This window comes from Cervus elaphus, chromosome 4 (genome assembly GCF_910594005.1).
Source record: "Cervus elaphus chromosome 4, mCerEla1.1, whole genome shotgun sequence".
Lineage (NCBI taxonomy): Eukaryota > Metazoa > Chordata > Mammalia > Artiodactyla > Cervidae > Cervus > Cervus elaphus.
This window is the reverse complement of record NC_057818.1, coordinates 24,576,945-24,597,965: the sequence shown is the minus strand read 5'-3', so window position 1 is coordinate 24,597,965 and position 21,021 is coordinate 24,576,945. Positions and strand designations below refer to the sequence as shown.

Genomic DNA, 21,021 nt, shown 5'->3' with positions numbered 1-21,021 from the left:
TGACTCACCACATAATCCACTCCTTTGAAGAGACCTTCAGTTGCCCCTTGTCCTGGCACAGACCAGGCTGGACACATGAAGACAATCCCGGGCATTCCTCAGTGATGGGCTGGTGGAGGTCACTTGAGTGTAGGCTCCCCTGGAACAGAAACTCGGCTTCCCCAGTGACCCCAGGTCACCCCAGGGTGAGAAGAGGCCTCCGTTTTCTCCGGAACCGGCTTCCTTGTTTCTCTGTGCTCCCACTTTGGCACACATGGCGTCCGGCTAGAGTCAGTGAAGGATCCCAGGGGACACCTTGACTTTGGGCAGGAATCAGGGATAGACATTGTGTGCAGTGAGCTGCGAAGAGTCGCTCGCTGAGAGGCCCGTGACATCCTTTATTTATTTGCATTGAAATATTTATCGAGATGTGAGGCATCTATAATAGATTTGTCAGCCACTCGGGCAGGCCTGCTGGGGGAGAAATCTGGGTGGCCTCTCTCTTAGGCATCACTATATTCATGCAATGAATAACTCACCTGGAAAACATTTCCTGGGGACCCACTGCAGATCAGGCACGTGTGTGATGGAATCAGATTTAGTCACTGCCCTTGCGGAGGCCCAGGAGATGAAGATGGGGTAGGGGAGAAACTCACGTCTACTGAAGGCTTGTTGTGTGCTAGGTGTTTTGTACATGTCATCTCAGTTGATTTTTACAGCGGCCCCTTGATGTAGGTGCATAATTACGTCTCCTGTAGAGATGAAGAAAGTGAGGTTCAGAGAGGTTAAGTAACTTACCGAAGGTCACACAGTCTTGCTTAATCTAAATTCAAGGTCTTTCTGCCACATCATGTATCCTGAGACCTGAACTGAAAGCTCTTCATAAATTTCAATGACTGAGGGAAGCAGAGGGTGGGGTGTAAGGATACCAGACGTGGGGTGGAGCATGGGTTGGGGGGATGTGGGGACCAAACCCCCGCTGAGAAGCTAATGATAGGAAAATCATTATGCTCCTCATTGGCTGAGCCCTCTCTCTGCCAGCCCCCATTCAAAGCAGCTTACTTCATTCTGCCCTCCCAACAACACTTTGAGTGAGTGAAAGTCGCTCACTCGTGTCCGACTCTTTGAGACCCCATGGACTATACAGTCCATGGAATTCTCTAGGCCAGAATACTGGAGTGGGTAGCTTTTTCTTTCTCCAGGGGATCTTCCCAACCCAGGAATCAAACCCAGGTCTCCTGCATTGCAGGTGGATTCTTTACCAGCTGAGCCACAAGGGAAGTCCCAAAAACCCTTTAGGGTAGATAGTATAGCCTTCATTTTATGAGTGAGAATGTGAGGCTCAAATTGGAGAAGCAGCTTGCCCCAGCTCACCAGGTACCATGTGGCTGAGCTGGGATTTGAAGCCAGGGTTCTGCTTCCGGGAGCATCTGGGAAATTGTTCACAGCAGCAGCAAGGCATCTTGGGTCCTGATTGGGACCAGGCTGCTGCTCAGAGGCCGTCATGCGCATTGGCTCATCCTGTCTTTACAAGCACCACTGCCAGTCTTGATTGTCAATAGCCTCAATTTATAGAGGGGCAATTAAACCGCAGCTGGGTAAGTCCGTCACACAGCCAGGAAGGGACAGAGCTCAGAGTAGAGTCCAGGCAGTTTGGAGCCCACAGCCCATCTGTTTCATCCTTGTAACTTACTGCCTTACTGCAAAGTACCAGGGGCTTGGCAGTGGCCCGTAGACCAGGGTGAGTACCCCTAGGCAGGGGAGAGGACTTCCCTATAGGCTGGGCCCAGGATACACAGGCCCAGCTCCTGTGCTTCCTGGGGTCCCTGCACCTCTGAGCTACTGGCTTCCTGGGATTCTGCTGTTTTTACCCTGCCTATTCCCTGGTATCCCATCATTTCTGCCTTGCCCTTGACTTTTTTGTAGGCCTCCAGTGTGGGACTCAGCAGGGCCCCAGAAAGATCTTTCCTGGTCCTTCCAGGCTCCTCCTCCTCAGCCAATACCAAATCCCCATCCTTTAGTGCTGCTTCTCTGGACAGAGTCTGGTGGACAGTGGTCTGGATAAATATGTCACTCAGGGGCAAACAAGCGCAGACACAGCTGCAAAAGGCTGAGAGGAGAAATAACACAGGCTTAGGGACTTCCCCGGTGGTCCAGTGGTTAAGTGGCTCCTTTTAAAATTGGATTTCCCGTGTTTTTATTATTAAGTTTTGAGAGTTCTCTACATATTCTGAATACAAGTCCTTTATCAGAGTTATGATTTGCAAATACTTTCTCACAGTCTGTGGCTTGCCTTTTCGTTCTCTAAACAGTACCTTTCAAAAAGCAGAAGTCCTTAATTTTTTAAAAGTTTTTTTGATGTGGATCTTTTTTAAGGTCTTTATTGAATTTGTTTTTATTGTATATTTGCTATTATTTGTAAAATATTTTTTGTTATTGTTTTATTATCTTTTGTTTTCTTGGCCATGAAGCATGTGGGATTTTAGCTCTCTGACCAGGGATTGAACTCATGCCCCTTGCATTAGAAATCAAAGTCTTAACCACTGGACTTCCAGTGAAGTTCCCAGAAGTCCTTAATTTTGATGATGCCCAATTGATCAATTTTGATCTTTTATGGAACATGTTTTTGTTACCTTTTCTAAGAAATGTATGACCTCAGCGAAGGTCACAAAGTCTTTTTTCCTTTTCTTCTATAATTTTAAGTTTTACATGTTAGGTCTATGATCCATTTTGAAGTCTGTGATTAATTTTTATATTTAGGGAGAAGTATGGATTGAAACTCATTTGTTTGCATATAATATCCAATTATTTTTCATCATCTATTAAAAATTTGCCCTTTTCTCATTGATTTCTCTTTGCATCTTTGTTGAAAATTGGTTGTCCATATATGTGTGGATCTATTTGTACACTCTCTGTTCTGTTCCATTGATCTTTTTGTCTATCTTAACATCAATACCACACTGTATTGATTACTATATTGATTACTTGATGTCAGAGAGTGTTAGTCTTCCAACTTTGATCTTCATTTTCAAAAGTATTTTGGCTATCCCAGGTCCTTTGTATTTCTATATGAATTTCAAAATCAGCTTGTCCATTTCCACAAAGATATTTTCCTTCTGATTGAAATTTCATGAAATCATCAGATCAATTTGGGAAGAATTCTTATCTTAACTATATTGGCTTGTCCAATGCATGAACATGATACATCTCTCTATTTAATTGGATCTTTTAATGCCTTTCATTACCATTTAGTAGTTTTGGGGGCACAGATCTTGCATATATTTGTCAGATTTATTCTTAAGAATTTCATATTTTCCAGTACACGGTATATTTTATTCAAATTTTCAATTATTCAGTCAGAGAATACAGAAATATAACTCCTGTTGATATAGTGGTTTTGAAAGTTGCAACCTTATTCCCTTTGTTTGTTAATTCTGGAAGTGCTTTTGTAGATGCTATCAGATTTTCTACATAGAAATCATGTCATCCATGAACAAAGACAGTTTTATTTTTTCCTTTCTGATATGGGTGTTTTTAAGTTGGTTTTCTTGCCTTATCACACTGGCTAGACCTTCTAGAACAGTGTTAAATAGAAATGGGCAGAGTGGACATGCTTGTCTTGTTCTTGATCTTAGAGGCAATCAATGTTTCACCATTAAGTTCGATGTTAGTTGTGGGTTTTTGTACATTCCTTTATCAAATAAAGGTAGTTTCCTTCTATTCATAGTTTGCTGCAACTTTTTAAAAATCAAGAACCAATATTGGATTTTCTTGAATGCCTTAAATGTATCTATTGAAATATTCATATATACATATATATATATATATATATATATTTAAGTTTGTTAATATAGTGGATCGCACAGAGTGACTCTCAAATGTTAAACCAAACTTGGGTAAACTCTACTGGGTCATAATGTAATATCTTTTATAAATTGCTAAAATGTTGTTTAGAATTTTGCCTCTATATTCAACAGAGATATTGGTTTGTAGTTTTCAGGTAATATCCCTGTCTGGTTTTAGTGTAAGGGTAATGCTGGCTTATGAAAGTGGGGAAATAGTTCATCCTCTTCTTCTTTTTTTTTTTTTTTAATTTTTTATTAGTTGGAGGCTAATTACTTCACAACATTTCAGTGGGTTTTGTCATACATTGATATGAATCAGCCATAGATTTACACGTATTCCCCATCCCGATCCCCCCTCCCACCTCCCTCTCCACCCGATTCCTCTGGGTCTTCCCAGTGCACCAGGCCCGAGCACTTGTCTCATGCATCCCACCTGGGCTGGTGATCTGTTTCACCATAGATAGTATACATGCTGTTCTTTTGAAATATCCCACCCTCACATTCTCCCACATAGTTCAATAGTCTGTTCTGTATTTCTGTGTCTCTTTTTCTGTTTTGCATATAGGGTTATCATTACCATCTTTCTAAATTCCATATATATGCATTAGTATGCTGTAATGTTGTTTATCTTTCTGGCTTACTTTACTCTGTATAAGGGGCTCCAGTTTCATCCATCTCATTAGGACTGGTTCAAATGAATTCTTTTTAACGGCTGAGTAATATTCCATGGTGTATATGTACCACAGCTTCCTTATCCATTCATCTGCTGATGGGCATCTAGGTTGCTTCCATGTCCTGGCTATTATAAACAGTCCTGCGATGAACATTGGGGTGCACGTGTCTCTTTCAGATCTGGTTTCCTTGGTGTGTATGCCCAGAAGTGGGATTGCTGGGTCATATGGCAGTTCTATTTCCAGTTTTTTAAGAAATCTCCACACTGTTTTCCATAGCGGCTGTACTAGCTTGCATTCCCACCAACAGTGTAAGAGGGTTCCCTTTTCTCCACACCCTCTCCAGCATTTATTGCTTGTAGACTTTTGGATAGCAGCCATCCTGACTGGCGTGTAATGGTACCTCATTGTGGTTTTGACTTGCATTTCTCTAATAATGAGTGATGTTGAGCATCTTTTCATGTGTTTGTTAGCCATCTGTATGTCTTCTTGGAGAAATGTCTGTTTAGTTCTTTGGCCCATTTTTTGATTGGGTCATTTATTTTTCTGGAATTGAGCTGCAGGAGTTGCTTGTATATTTTTGAGATTAATCCTTTGTCTGTTTCTTCATTTGCTATTATTTTCTCCCAATCTGAGGGCTGTCTTTTCACCTTACTTATAGTTTCCTTTGTAGTGCAAAAGCTTTTAAGTTTCATTAGGTCCCATTTGTTTAGTTTTGCTTTTATTTCCAATATTCTGGGAGGTGGGTCATAGAGGATCTTGCTGTGATTTATGTCGGAGAGTGTTTTGCCTATGTTCTCCTCTAGGAGTTTTATAGTTTCTGGTCTGACATTTAGATCTTTAATCCATTTTGAGTTTATTTTTGTGTATGGTGTTAGAAAGTGTTCTAGTTTCATTCTTTTACAAGTGGTTGACCAGTTTTCCCAGCACCACTTGTTAAAGAGGTTGTCTTTTTTCCATTGTATATCCTTGCCTCCTTTGTCAAAGATAAGGTGTCCATAGGTTCGTGGATTTATCTCTGGGCTTTCTATTCTGTTCCATTGATCTATATTTCTGTCTTTGTGCCAGTACCATACTGTCTTGATGACTGTGGCTTTGTAGTAGAGTCTGAAGTCAGGCAGGTTGATTCCTCCAGTTCCATTCTTCTTTCTCAAGATTACTTTGGCTATTCGAGGTTTTTTGTATTTCCATACAAATTGTGAAATTCTTTGTTCTAGTTCTGTGAAAAATACCATTGGTAGCTTGATAGGGATTGCATTGAATCTATAGATTGCTTTGGGTAGAATAGCCATTTTGACAATATTGATTCTTCCAATCCATGAACACGGTATGTTTCTCCATCTGTTTGTGTCCTCTTTGATTTCTTTCATCAGTGTTTTATAGTTTTCTATGTATAGGTCTTTTGTTTCTTTAGGTAGATATACTCCTAAGTATTTTATTCTTTTTGTTGCAATGGTGAATGGTATTGTTTCCTTAATTTCTCTTTCTGTTTTTTCATTGTTAGTATATAGGAATGCAAGGGATTTCTGTGTGTTGATTTTATATCCTGCAACTTTACTATATTCATTGATTAGCTCTAGTAATTTTCTGGTAGAGTCTTTAGGGTTTTCTATGTAGAGGATCATGTCATCTGCAAACAGTGAGAGTTTCACTTCTTCTTTTCCTATCTGGATTCCTTTTACTTCTTTTTCTGCTCTGATTGCTGTGGCCAAAACTTCCAACACTATGTTGAATAGTAGTGGTGAGAGTGGGCACCCTTGTCTTGTTCCTGATTTCAGGGGAAATGCTTTCAATTTTTCACCATTGAGGGTGATGCTTGCTGTGGGTTTGTCATATATAGCTTTTATTATGTTGAGGTATGTTCCTTCTATTCCTGCTTTTTGGAGAGTTTTAATCATAAATGAGTGTTGAATTTTGTCAAAGGCTTTCTCTGCATCTATTGAGATAATCATATGGTTTTTATCTTTCAATTTGTTAATGTGGTGTATTACATTGATTGATTTGCGGATATTAAAGAATCCTTGCATTCCTGGGATAAAGCCCACTTGGTCGTGGTGTATGATTTTTTTAATATGTTGTTGGATTCTGTTTGCTAGAATTTTGTTAAGGATTTTTGCATCTATGTTCATCAGTGATATTGGTCTGTAGTTTTCTTTTTTTGTGGCATCTTTGTCTGGTTTTGGAATAAGGGTGATGGTGGCCTCATAGAATGAGTTTGGAAGCTTACCTTCATCTGCAATTTTCTGGAAGAGTTTGAGTAAGGTAGGTGTTAGCTCTTCTCTAAATTTTTGGTAGAATTCAGCTGTGAAGCCATCTGGTCCTGGGCTTTTGTTTGCTGGAAGATTTCTGATTACAGTTTTGATTTCCTTGCTTGTGATGGGTCTGTTAAGATCTTCTATTTCTTCCTGGTTCAGTTTTGGAAGGTTATACTTTTCTAAGAATTTGTCCATTTCATCCAGGTTGTCCATTTTATTGGCATAGAGCTGCTGGTAGTAGTCTCTTATGATCCTTTGTATTTCAGTGTTGTCTGTTGTGATCTCTCCATTTTCATTTCTAATTTTGTTAATTTGGTTCTTCTCTCTTTGTTTCTTAATGAGTCTTGCTAATGGTTTGTCAATTTTGTTTATTTTTTCAAAAAACCAGCTTTTAGCTTTGTTGATTTTTGCTATGGTCTCTTTAGTTTCTTTTGCATTTATTTCTGCCCTGATTTTTAAGATTTCTTTCCTTCTGCTAACCCTGGGGTTCTTCATTTCTTCCTTCTCTAATTGCTTTAGGTGTAGAGTTGGGTTATTTATTTGGTTTTTTTCTTGTTTCTTGATATAAGCCTGTAATGCTATGAACCTTCCCCTAAGCACTGCTTTTACAGTGTCCCATAGGTTTTGGGTTGTTGTGTTTTCATTTTCATTCATTTCTATACATATTTTGATTTCTTTTTTGATTTCTTCTATGATTTGTTGGTTATTCAGAAGCGTGTTATTTAGCCTCCATATGTTTGAATTTTTAACAATTTTTTTCCTGTAATTGAGATCTAATCTTACTGCACTGTGGTCAGAAAAGATGACTGGAATGATTTCAATTTTTTTGAATTTTCCAAGACCAGATTTATGGCCCAGGATGTGATCTATTCTGGAGAAGGTTCCGTGTGCACTTGAGAAAAAGGTGAAGTTGATTGTTCTGGGGTGAAATGTCCTATAGATATCAATTAGGTCTAGCTGGTCCATTGTGTCATTTAAGGTTTGTGTTTCCTTGTTAATTTTCTGTTTAGTTGATCTATCCATAGTTGTGAGTGGGGTATTAAAGTCTCCCACTATTATTGTGTTACTATTAATTTCCTCTTTCATACTCGTTAGTGTTTGCAGTACATATTGCGGTGCTCCTATGTTGGGTGCATATATATTTATAATTGTTATATCTTCTTCTTGGATTGATCCTTTGATCATTATGTAGTGTCCTTCTTTGTCTCTTTTCACATCCTTTATTTGAAAGTCTATTTTATCTGATATGAGTATTGCGACTCCTGCTTTCTTTTGGTCTCCGTTTGCATGAAATATTTTTTTCCAGCCCTTCACTTTCAGTCTGTATGTGTCTCTTGTTTTGAGGTGGGTCTCTTGTAGACAGCATATATAGGGGTCTTGTTTTTGTATCCATTCAGCCAATCTTTGTCTTTTGGTTGGGGCATTCAACCCATTTACATTTAGGGTAATTATTGATAGGTGTGGTCCCGTTGCCATTTACTTTGTTGTTTTGGGTTCACGTTTATACAACCTTTCTGCATTTCGTGTCTAGAGAAGATCCTTTAGCATTTGTTGAAGAGCTGGTTTGGTAGTGCTGAATTCTCTCAGCTTTTGCTTGTCTGTAAAGCTTTTAAATTCTCCTTCATATCTGAATGAGATCCTTGCTGGATACAGTAATCTAGGTTGTAGGTTATTCTCTTTCATTACTTTCAGTACGTCCTGCCATTCCCTTCTAGCCTGGAGGGTTTCTATTGATAGATCAGCTGTTATCCTTATGGGAATCCCTTTGTGTGTTATTTGTTGTTTCTCCCTTGCTGCTTTTAATATTTGTTCTTTGTGTTTGATCTTTGTTAATTTGATTAATATGTGTCTTGGGGTGTTTCGCCTTGGGTTTATCCTGTTTGGGACTCTCTGGGTTTCTTGGACTTGGGTGGCTATTTCCTTCCCCATTTTAGGGAAGTTTTCAGCTATTATCTCCTCGAGTATTTTCTCATGGCCTTTCTTTTTGTCTTCTTCTTCTGGGACTCCTATGATTCGAATGTTGGGGCGTTTCACATTGTCCCAGAGGTCCCTGAGGTTGTCCTCATTTCTTTTGATCCTTTTTTCTTTTTTCCTCTCTGCTTCATTTATTTCCACCATTTTATCTTCTGTCTCACTTATCCTATCTTCTGCTTCCGTTAGTCTACTCTTGGTTCCCTCCAAAGTGTTTTTGATCTCATTCATTGCATTATTCATTTTTAATTGAGTCTTTTTTATTTCTTCTAGGTCTTTATTAAACATTTCTTGTATCTTTTCAATTTTTGTTTCCAGGCTATTTATCTGTAACTCCATTTTGTTTTCAAGATTTTGGATCAGTTTTATTATCATTATTCTAAATTCTTTTTCAGGTAGATTCCCTATCTCCTCCTCTTTTGTTTGACTTGGTGGGCATTTTTCATGTTCCTTTACCTGTTGGGTATTTCTCTGCCTTTTCATCTTGTTTAGATTGCTGTGTCTGGAGTGGGCTTTCTGTATTCTGGAGGTCTGTGGTTCCTTTTTATTGTGGAAGATTTACCCAGTGGGTGGGGTTAGACGATTGGCTTGTCAAGGTTTCCTGGTTAGGGAAGCTTGCGTCAGTGTTCTGGTGCGTGGAACTTGATTTCTTCTCTTTGGAGAGCAATGGAGTGCCCAGTAATGAGTTTTGAGATGGGTCTATGTGTTAGGTGTGACCTTGGGCAGCCTGTATGTTGACGTTCAGGGCTATGTTCCTGCGTTGCTGGAGAATTTGCGTGGTATGTCTTGCTCTAAAACTTATTGGCTCTTGGGTGGTGGTTGGTTTCAGTGTAGGTATGGAGGCTTTTGGATGGTCACTTATTACTTAAAGTTCCATGTAGTCAGGAGTTTTCTGGTGTTCTCAGGTTTTGGGCTTAAGTCTCCTGCCTCTGGATTTCAGTTTTATTCTTCCTGTAGTCTCAGGACTTCTCCAGCTATACAGCACTGATAAGAAAACTTCTAGGTTAATGGCGAAAAGATTCTCCCCTGTTAGGCACACCCAGAGAGGGTCACAGAGTTACATGAAGAAGAGGAGAGGGAGGAGGGAGATAGAGATGAGCAGGAGGAGAAAAAGGGGGACTCAAGAGGAGAGAGACAGATCTACGCAGCTGTCTGTTCCCAGAGTGTTCTCCGTAGCCCAGTCACCTACAAAGATTCACAGAATTGGATTGGGAAGAGAAGGGGAAAGGAGGAAATAGATGTGTTCTGAGGTAGAAAACAGAGAGTCAAGATTGGGAGAGAATAATCTTCAGTTTAAAAATAGGGCTTCTCTTCTTTTTTTTTTTTTTTTGTAAGGTTATAGTGTGTTGAAAATGAAAATTAAGGAGTAGTAGAGGAGTACTAGAGGACTTTAAAAGAAATAAGAGGAAAAGAAAAATAGAAAATAGAAGAGAAAAAGGAAAGAAAAAGAAAAAAAAAAGAAGAAAAAAGAAAAAAAAAAAAGAAGAAAAAAGAAAAAAAAAATTTTTTTCCCCCTAATTAAAAAAATCGTAAAAATCTATGAAAATGAAAGTTAAGGAGTAATGGGGGAGTAATAGGGGATTTAAAAGGAAAATAAAAGAGAAAAAATAAAAAATAAAAAAAAGAAAAAAAAGAAAAAAAAAAAAGAGAAAAAAGTAAAATTATATCTAGGAGTTTCTCTTGAGCTGTTGCGGTCAGTGTGGGTTCGGCTCAGTTTCAGATAGCTCCTCATTCCAGCTTACACTTCTCAGTATCTACAGGCCCCTTACGGTGTAGTCGGTGTTTTCTAGAGGGATTTTAATCTGTTGCACCAGTCCCTTCTGAAGCGGTTCCCTTTGTTTATTTGACTTCTGTTTGCCGGTCTCTTCAGAGCCTCATTTCCGCCCTGACACAGGCGGGCGGAGGTGGACTCTTATTCAGGTAGCTAGTTCCGTCGCTCTGCGGGGAGGGGCTGACGCTGTGGGGATGGGCTGGCGCTGCAGGGAGGGGCTGGCGCTGTGAGGGCGGGCTTGCGCCGCGGGGACGGGCTGGCGCTGCCGGGAGGGGCTCGCCGCTTTCTCCGTCTGCGCTGCTCAGGCTTCCGGCTGTTCTATATGGAGCGCGCCCCGCGCTGCGCGAGGTTCCAGCCCTCGGGTGTTCCACAAAAGCGCGGAGCGAAAAGCTGCGCCTGCTCTCTGTGTCTTCCCCGTCAGAGCGGTCCAGGCTGCCAGGGGCTTGGTGGGCGCACTCTCCCCAGGTGTGGCGCGCCCACTCCCTTCTGCGGACCCAGTCTTAGTTTCCGCTGGCGCCAGTCGGGTGTGTGCGCCTTCTGCCCTCCGCGTCCCCAGCCCCAGTCCCCGCCCGCGCCGGTCGGGTGCCTGCGCCCTGTGTCTCGCCGCGACCTTCCCCTCCCCCCTGCCTCCTGCCTCCGGCGGGGCTGGGCCGGGTCGCAGCCTGCGAGCTCTTCTCTGGACTTTCTCGGTCTCTTTGTTCTGCGAACGGCCGGCAGTGTGTTCGGGCCAGTTAATGTACTCTCTCTCTCTTGGTCTCCCACAGTTCAAGTTGGCCCCTCACAGAAGCTCCCTCCAATTGTCCTCAGGGCACTCAGGCCCGGACCCTACCCCAAGCAATGCCGCCCAAGACTCCCTTCCCGGGACGAATCTCCGTCCTCAGCTCTTTTGTCTCACTTTTTATCTTTTATATTTTGTCCTACCTCCTTTCGAAGACAATGGGCTGCTTTTCTGGGCGCCTGATGACCTCAGCTAGCGATCAGAAGTTGTTCTGTGAAGTTTGCTCTGCGTTCAGTTATTCTTTCGATGAATTTGTAGGAGAGAAAGTGGTCTCCCCGTCCTACTCCTCCGCCATCTTGGCTCCTCCCTCCTCTTCTATTTTTCTGGAACAGTTTTTATAGAATTAGTATTATTTTTTATTAAATATTTAGTGAAATTCATCAGTGAAGCCTTCTTGGTTTAGAGTTTTTCTTTGTGAGGAGGATTTTATTTTTACTAAAATTTAATTTCCTTAATGCATTTGGCTATTCAGAATATCCATTTGTTTTTGAATGAACTTTGTAGTTTTTTCCAAAGAATTTGTCTATTTTATAAAGCTATTGAATTTATTGGCATAAAATTGTCATACTAGCCCCTTAGTATCTTTAAAATATCTGTAGAACTATAAGTTCTATATAAGAGGCAAGGATACACAGAAGACCTTTTCAAAAAAGGTCTTAAGGACCCAGGTAATCATGATGGTGTGGTCACTCACCTAGAGCCAGACATCCTCTAGTGTGTGTCTTAGGAAAAGTCAAGTGCATCTTAGGAAGTATTAAAACAAACAAAGCTAGTGAGGGTGATGGAATTCCAGCTGAGCTATTTCAAATTCTAAAAGATGCTGCTGCTAAAGTGCTGCATTCAATATGCCGGCAAATTTGGAAAACTCATCAGTGGCCACAGGACTGGAAAAGGTCAGTTTTCATTCCAATCCAAAGAAGGGAAATGCCAGAGAACTTTCAAATCACCATACAATTGTGCTTATTTCACATGCTAGCAAGGTTATGCTCAAAATCTTTCAAGCTAAACTTCAGCAGTACATGAACTGAGAACTTCCAGATGTATAAGCTGGGTTTAGAAAAGGCAGGGGAACCAGAGGTCAAATTGCCAACATTCTTTGGATCATAGAGAAAGCAAGGGGATTCAAGAAAAACATCTACTTCTGCTTCATTGACTATGCTAAAGCCTTTGACTTGTGGATCACAACCAATTGTGGAAAATTCTTAAAGAGATGGGAATACTGGACCACCTTACCTGCCTCCTGAGAAATCTTGTATGCAGGTCAAGAAGCAACAGTTAGAACTGGACATGGAACAATGTTGTTGTTTAGTCACTCAGTCGTGTCCAACTCTTTGTGACCCCATGGACTGCAGCACGCCAGGCTTCCCTGTCCTTCACAATGAATGGACTGGTTCAAAATTGGGAAAGGAGTATGACCAGGCTGTATATCATCACCTTGCTTATTTAACTTATATGCAGAATAAATCATGCAAAATCCTGGGCTGGATGAATTACAAGCTGGAATCAAGACTGCTGGGAGAAATTATCAACAACCTCAGATTTGAAGATGATACCACTTTAACAGCAGAAATGAAGTGGGACTAAAGAGCCTCTTGATGAAGGTGAAAGAGGAGAATGAAAAAGCTGGCTTAAAACTCAACATTCAAACCACTAAGATCATGGCATTCATTCCCATCACTTCAAGGTAAATAGAAGGGAAAAACGTGGAAACAATGACAGATTTTATTTTCCTGGGCTCCACAACCACTGCAGATAGTGACTTCAGCCATGAAATTAAAAGACACTTGTTTCTTAGAAGGAAAGCTATGACATACCTAGATAGCATATTAAAAATCAGAGACATCACTTTGCCTACAAAGGTCTCTATAGTCAAAGCTATGGTTTTTCCAGTAGTCATGTACGGATGTGAGAGTTGGACCCTACAGTAGGCTGAGTGCCGAAAAATTGATGTTTTTGAATTGCAGTGCTGGAGAAGACTCTTGAGAGCCCCTTGGACTTAGGAGATCCAACCACTCAGTCCGAAAGAAAATCAACCCTGAATATTCATTGGAAGGACTGATGCTAAAGCTGAACCTCCAATACTTTGACCACCTGATGTGAAGAGCTGACTCATTGGAAAAGACCCTGATGCTGGGAAAGACTGAGGGCAGAAGGAGAAGGGGGTGACAGGAGATGAGATGGTTATGACATAGGAGACAGTGGGGCCTCTGGGCTGAACACCTGGTGTTTGTCAAGAGAAATAAAACTGAGCCTTTGTTCTCACCCAGACACTCCAAGATCAAAGCTAGTGGCAAAAGCTGAGCTGTGCTAAAGCAAAGAGACAAAGTGGCCTCTCTTGAGGTCAAAGAAGACTTCCCTGTCTGCACATGTGCAGGAAGTCTTCTTGAGAGTCAAAAAGGGAGGGGACCCCACCCCACAATAAGTGTAGATCCGCAGCCATAGGCATCTGAGGTGGGATCCATTTAGTTGCACACACATCTTGGGGAGGGTCCATGGACCAGTCCAGTGTGAAGAAAGAAACAAGATAATTGGCCCAAGGTAAACAAAGACCCAGAAGGAAAGTCCTATATAAGTGATTTATGTCACCTCCTTATGGCGCGCCCCCTTACTCAGAACGTCTGCACTCCTTGCCAGGTGTGTATCTCTGCCTAGTTTCTGATGTACTGTTCTCCTCATTAGTGAGGACGCCCACACTGTCTCTCCGGGTGTGTATTTCTAACTTGCTTCTGATTTAGATAAATTGTTTTCCTCTGTGCGCTCCCATGTATTGTGCTCTGTCTCTAATATTAAACTTTGTACCCCTTTTCACAGTTTTTGCCACCTTGAAACATTCTTGCTTTCAAACAGGGGCCACAGCCAGGGTCACTTTGCTTCTAGCCTCTAGCCCCTGGTGATCTGGTGGTTAGGACCCCTAGTTTTTATCCAGGTTACCCAGGTTTAACTCCTGGGCAAGGAACTAAGATGTCTCTTCAGGATCACTTGCTGCTCTCCTTCCAAGATCAGTTAGATAGCATCACCAACTCGATGGACATGAATTTGAGCAGACTCCAGGAGACGGTGAAGAACAGGCATGTTGCGGTCCATGGGGTCGCAAAGAATCGGACATGAACAGCAACAACAAGAGCGTACAATGACTTCACCTCTCTCAGTGCTAGCACTGATAACCAGTGTCTTCTCTTTCTACAGACCAATCTGGATAATGATTTATTAATTTTATTGATCTCAGAATACCAGCTTTTAGTGTCAACAATTTAATGTTTTCCATTTCATTGATTTCCACTTTAATCTTTATTGTTCTCTTTCCCTGTTTACTTTGGGTCTAATTTGTTCCTTTCAGTTTTTGTTTGTTTTTTCTTGTTTATTAAGATAGAAGTGAATGTCATTGATATAGACCGTTATTCTTTTTTAGTGAGCATGTTTAGTGCTATAAATTTCCCTTCATACTTTCTGGATGTATTTCATGCACTTTCATATTTTTTCTTTTTATTAACATTTATTTTAAAAAAATCTAATTTTCCTTTGATTTCTTCTTCGACCCATGGTTTATTTAGAAGTGTGTCATTTAGTTTCCAAACATTTGGAGGTTTTCCAGATATTTTTCTGTAATAGAGTTCAAACGCAATTCCATATGGTCAGAGAATATACTTTGAATCTTTCTAAACTTATTGAGACTTGTTTTATGACCCAGAATATGGTCTATCTTGGTAAATGTTCTTGTGGAGAATGTGTATTCTGCTATTGTTGGGTGAAGGGTTCTGTAAATGCCAACCACATCAAGTTGATTGATACTGCTCTCCAAATCTTGTACAGTCTTACTGATTTTCTGCCTACTTCTATCAATTATTGAAAGAAGGACATCCAACTGTTATTGTGGATTTATCTATGTCTCTTTGCAGTACTTCTTGCAGATTTTGCCTCACACATTTGGAAGCTCTGTTATTAAGTGCATAAATGTTTAGGATTACTATATCCTTTTGATGAATGGACCCCGTTATCATTATGAAATGAACTTCTTTGTCTCTGGCGGGATCAGAGCAGTGTTTTTTAAAATCATATTTATTTTATATATTTTGATTGTGCTGTTGCTGCACGTGGGTTTTCTCTAGTTGCAGCGAGGGGAGGCTCCTTTAGTCGCGGTGTATGGGCTTCTCATTGCAGTGTCTTCTCCTGTCGCAGAGGCTTCAGTAGTTGTGGCATGAGGGCTCAGTAGTTGGGGCTTGCAGGCTCCAGAGCGCACACTCAGTAGCTGTGACACACGCGCTTATTGGCTCCACCATGTGAGGGATCTTCCCTGACCAGGGATTGAACCAGTGTCCCTTGCATTGCAAGGTGGATTCTTAACCACTAGACACCCAGAGAAACCCCAGAGCAGTGTTTAGTCTAGGGGTAATTGTCCCTGTTATTAAGGCCCTTCTGAGTACTCCACTCCATGTTCCATGAGTTATGAGGGGTTTCTACTCTGGCTAATGGGAAAAGGTATCACTGCAGGTCCTGTGTGAATGCCAAATACTATTCTTTTTCATCCTTCTGGGTGGTTTTTTCCCACTTGGGAAGCTTCCCCACATGCACGTGCTGATCATCACCCTATGAATACTTCTGAGGGCTGTCTGCAGGTATCTCTGCAGCGGCCTCCTTTCTTGTACTCTTCCCTGTACATTTCTGCTGCCTGGTCTCCATGTATTCTTCACTCCATCTCCTCAGCCAGGGAACCCACTGGGTTTCCTTCCCCTATGCCATGGCCTAGAAACTCTCCCCAGGCAGTAAGCTGGGCTATAGCTTATCTCATTTGTTGTCCATCTCTTAGGGATCTGTGTCCTTCATTATCTCATGAGCAATGTCTTAAAAAACATTAGTTCACATAACTTATCCAGTTTTAGCATTGAGATGAAGCCTCTAGTTCAGCCATTTTGGCTGGAAGTGGAAGTTTTCAGATATTTTCTAAAAATAATTTCTACTTATTTATTTATTTTGGACTGGGCTGGATCTTTGTTGGTGGTGGGCTTTTCTCTAGTTGTAGAGAGTGGGGGTTACTCTCTAGTTGCAGTGTGCGGGCTCCTCATTATGGTGGCTTCTCTTGTTGCTGAGCATAGGCTCTAGGGTGCGCGGACTTCAGCAGTTGCAGTTCCCAGGCTCCAGAGCACAGGCTCAGCGGCTGTGATGCACAGGCTTAGTCGCTCCGTGGCATGTGGGATCTTCCTGGATCAGGGATCAAACTCGTGTCTCCTGCGTTGGTAGATGGACTCTTTACCACTGAGCCACCAGGGAAGCCCTAGCTATTTTTTAATCTCTTCATTTTTAGGTGTCTGTATTGACCTGTGGCTATGAAAGTAGAGGCTTAGATTTCTTACAGAATATTCTCAGCCTTTCCATCCCCTTTTTCCTTACCCTAGCCTCCCAATATAAATTTTGTTAAAATAGCATTAAATATTCACATTATAATGACTTTGGAAATATTACTCACATCGAGTCATCTGGTATGCTGAGACCAAGGTCTTTTATTTTAGTTGTCAGTAGAGTTAATATTTGTCTTTTTAAAAGGCTTCCTTTCTTATCTAATGGTTTATGCTTTTAATTTAAGAGTTTCATACTCAAATAACATGAAAGCCAGCAGTGGCTAGAGGAGGGAGATTACTGAAGGACCTGGGCTACATGGACTGAGGTCGTTCTTGTGTCTCTAGCATGGCAGGGAGGGTAGGGCAGGGACTTTGGCTTTGACACAAAGCTCTCCACACACCCTAAATACCCCTGGTATATTCTGGAAAGGAAGGAAACACAGGAACTGGAATCAATAGAGAGGTTAAGAAGCATGAACACAGAACTGAACACAGGATTCTGGTCTTATCTGTGCTGCAAGTGTTCTGTGTGACCTCAAGCAAGCCTCTTCTCTATTGAGATGCCAGCTACTTATCTGTGACATGAGCATGGGGTTAGATGTAAAAGTCTCTTCTAATTTCCAAGACTTCCTTGGCTATGAAGACACTGGGGTCCGAGAAGCTCTCCAGGCACCTGCATCCATTCAGCCAAGACTTGGACGATTCTTTGCATATAATCAAGCAGACATTGTTGTTTGGGGTCACCAACATGTGTCTGGACCACATGACCTGCCTCGGGGCCTTTGCACTGGTTGTTCCCCTGCTCTGGTTGCTCTTTCCTAGATGCATTTCTTTGCGCAAATGGCATCTTCTCACCAAAACCATCCCTCATCACTCCATGCTTCCCTGGCTTTATTTTTCTGATAATCAGATTCATATTACATATTTGTTTGTTAACAAAGTCTAGGGGAGAAACAAGGACATTTGGCTGGGCTTTTACAAAGAACTGAAAGAAGGGACCGTTTATACTGGTTTGGGTGGGGTGGGGATGCTGAGACATCCAGGACCAGCAGTGGAGGAAAACTGTCAGTATTCCTAGAGCTGAAGACAGCAGGGAAGGGGAGGCTGGTGTCAGAGCCTGGCTGGCATCCTGGCAGAGGCCCTTCTGGAGGGAGCCAGAAGCATGTTGCCAAAGCTGGGAGGGAGTGGGAAAAAAATACTCCAATTTTTCTCTCTCCTTTTGCCCTCCAATCTCAGCACCTCCCACTGGCCAAACCTACCAGAAGTCAGAGGAAAGGTGAGTCTGAGATATGCAGTCCATGGGGTTCAGCCTCCTTGGTCAACAGAGCAAAGCAGAGAAAGGCAGAGAGTCGATCAAGTAGTGGGAGCAGGTGGTGGCTACTATGGTCTCTGTGTTTGTGTCTTCTTAAAATTCATATATTGGAAACCTAAGGTTTAAGATGGTGACTGCAGCCATGAAATTAAAAGATGCCTACTCCTTGGAAGGAAAGTTTTGACCAACCTAGATAGCATATTAAAAAGCAGAGACATTACTTTGCCAACAAAGGTCTGTCTGGTCAAGGCTATGGTTTTTCCAGTGGTCATGTATGGATGTCAGAGTTGGACTGTGAAGAAAGCTGAGTGCCAAAAAATTGATGCTTTTGAACTGTGGTGTTGGAGAAGACTCTTGAGAGTCCCTTGGACTGCAAGAAGATCCAACCAGTCCATCCTAAAGGAGATCAGTCCTGGATGTTCATTGGAAGGACTGATGCTGAAGCTGAAACTCCAATACTTTGGCCACCTCATGCGAAGAGTTGACTCATTGGAAAAGACTCTGATGCTGGGACAGACTGAGGGCAGGAGGAGAAGGGGATGACAGAGGATGAGATGGCTGGATTGCATCACCGACTCGATGGGCATGGGTTTGGGTAGACTCTGGGAGTTGGTGATGGACAGGGAGGCCTGGTGTGCTGTGATTCATGGGGTTGCAAAGAGTCGGACACGACTGAGCAACTGAACTGAACTGAACTAAAGGTTTAAGATACTAGGAGGTGGGGCCTTTGGGAGGTCATTAGGTCATGGTGACAGAGCCCTTAGAAGTGGGATTAGTGCCCTTATAAAAGAGATCCCAGACAGCTAGTTTACCCTTTCACTGTGAGAGAAATCAGCAAACCTGGAAAAAGGTCCTCACCAGAACCTGACCATGCTGGCACCCTGATCTTGGACTTCCAGCCCGCAGAGCTGTGAGAAATAAATTGCAGTTGCTGATAAGTCACCCAGTCTGTGGTATATTATTTTGTTATAACAGCCTGAATGGACTTAGACAGTGGCTAGTGACTAACACATTTGTTTGTTTTGAAAAATTCTATTTTAAAAGTTAAATTTTTTCTATTCAACATGTAAGATCCAGGAGACCAAAGATTTTGTCTCTTTTGGTTGTTACCATTTTCCCACGTACTTAGAACTTTGCCTAGGCACTAGTAGGTGCCCCATATATGATTGTTAATGAATAGATGAAACAAAACAAAACCAAGGATCTAACAGTGGACTGCTTTGTGGCCAGGAAAGCAACGTGTGTATGGAGGAATGTCATATTGGTGTTCGATTGACTTTTTGCAAGTGGTTTTAGAACAGCACAAATGAACGTGGAAATTCAGCCTGCCCTTGGCCATCACTGCCACTGCTCATTCCCCAGCCCCACTCCACCCCAAGTTCAAGAGAGAATTCTGGAGACCCATCTTTGCTTCATGTGGCAGAAAACAGATTGAGGGGAAGGAAGGGAATTTTCAGGACCTTTTCCTCGTCATGGTAAAGGAGCCATGAAGAGCTAGAGTGAATGCGGTTGACCTAGGACCCCCAGCGGGTCAAATGTCCAGGATCCCCTGCCAACTCTGGATGCTGCCTCCAGGGTACCACATTGCTAAGCTGCAAGATGTGAAATGCTTATTTAAGGAAACTTTAGATGTGCTCTGATCAGATACATCCACGTGGGTCATCCCAGCGTCTCCTCCCTATAGAACCATAAGCATTTTTAGATCCATGGTCCATTAATTCAGAAGGATGGTTATCAGTAGAATTTCAGGCCAAGGGGCAGACCAAGGGAAGGGATTATGTCTGGGGTGGTTCTGCCAGGACAGAGGGGCTTCTGTGGGCCATGGAAGTAGATACTGAGGTCACTCCCAGGCCACACCAAAGTTTGACCCTGAAATGACCTAGCTCTGGAGCGGAGTGACTTAGGAGAAACAAGGCAAGCAGGTTGTGGCCTCTGTGGGCCTGGGATTCAAATCCCAGAGCCTCCTTGCTCTGAGATTTCTTGGTGATAAATCAGATCTCACACTTTCTCTATGCGATTGTTCTGAAGATTCAATAAATCAGAAAAGTTCCACCAAATGCCTGGCACAGAGTATAGGCACCCTCAAGCCCCTCCCTCTCTGGCTTTTTCTGCTTAGGCGTCCTCCCGAGACCCTGTCTTCACTGTCGCAGTGATAGTAGCCAGACAAGCCAGCCCATCCTTCTACCCCGATCAGCCTCTCTGCGTTTGAAAACTTCCAAGGCAGGAAAAGTTTTTTTTTTTTTTCCCCAGGCCGACTCCATCTACCGTTGCCACCATGAAAGCCCCTCCGCCTTCCCCCGACGGGCCTGTCGCGCTGTCTTAAGAGAAACCCTCATCTCCTCTGCCTGGCGCGCATCGTCGCCAAGAAGGGAGGGAGCCGAGGGAGACGCACTAATGGGGAACGCCTCGGCACAGGAGAAGACACAATGGATAAAAGAAGAAAGCGCATCCAAACACGAGTTCTTGTTCTCGAGAAGAAGGGCCAAGCCTGACTTTATAGCAACAGCTTTGAGAGCAGCAGCGGTGGGATTTCACGGCAGAGGTTCCGCGGGAAAATCAATAAGCGGGGCCGCTGTTTGGAGAGGCAGCAAGAAAGGCCACTAACGAGGCCAGATTGTAACAGTTCTGCGAGCAGCCACAATGCTCACCTTACACGGCGCGGCCGCGCGTTAGTAAATAATAAATCACAGCGGCCGGCGGGCGGCGGCGGCGGCGCCGGACAGAACGCAGCGCGTTTGACTGCAAAGCAGACCCGGGGCCATGAATTATTCACCGCCGCGCGGAGATAAAACACGGCCGCGGGAGGAGGCGCAGCCCTGCAAACAGGTGCCCGGCGCGGAAATCTGCCTTTTGATGACGAGCCTGGGCTGGGGCTGGGCCTGCCGGGCCGCCTTTCGGGGGGCGTCGGCGCTCGGGGCGCGGGAAAAGCTGGGATTAATCAGGGGCCGCAGCCGCCGCCCCGCAAGAGCGATTTGCCAGACTCCGGGGCTGGGAGCAATTACAGGCGGGCCGGCAGGGCTGGCGGCGAGAGCCTGCGAGGGCTGGCCTGTGTGTGTGTGCGTGCGTGCGTGTTTGTGTGTGTGTGCACTCATGCGCTTGCCGGAGT

The 21,021-nt window shown here is 42.9% G+C and overlaps 1 long non-coding RNA gene across 1 annotated transcript in view; it reads left to right on the top strand.

The window, feature by feature from the left end:
• LOC122691721 overlaps positions 1–20,757 on the top strand; it is a 58,810-nt gene extending 38,053 nt beyond the window's left edge. The window contains exon 5 of the long non-coding RNA XR_006340489.1: positions 20,166–20,757. This is a non-coding gene — a long non-coding RNA (uncharacterized LOC122691721). The remainder of the gene's footprint in view (positions 1–20,165) is intronic.
• Positions 20,758–21,021: the final 264 nt, after the last annotated feature.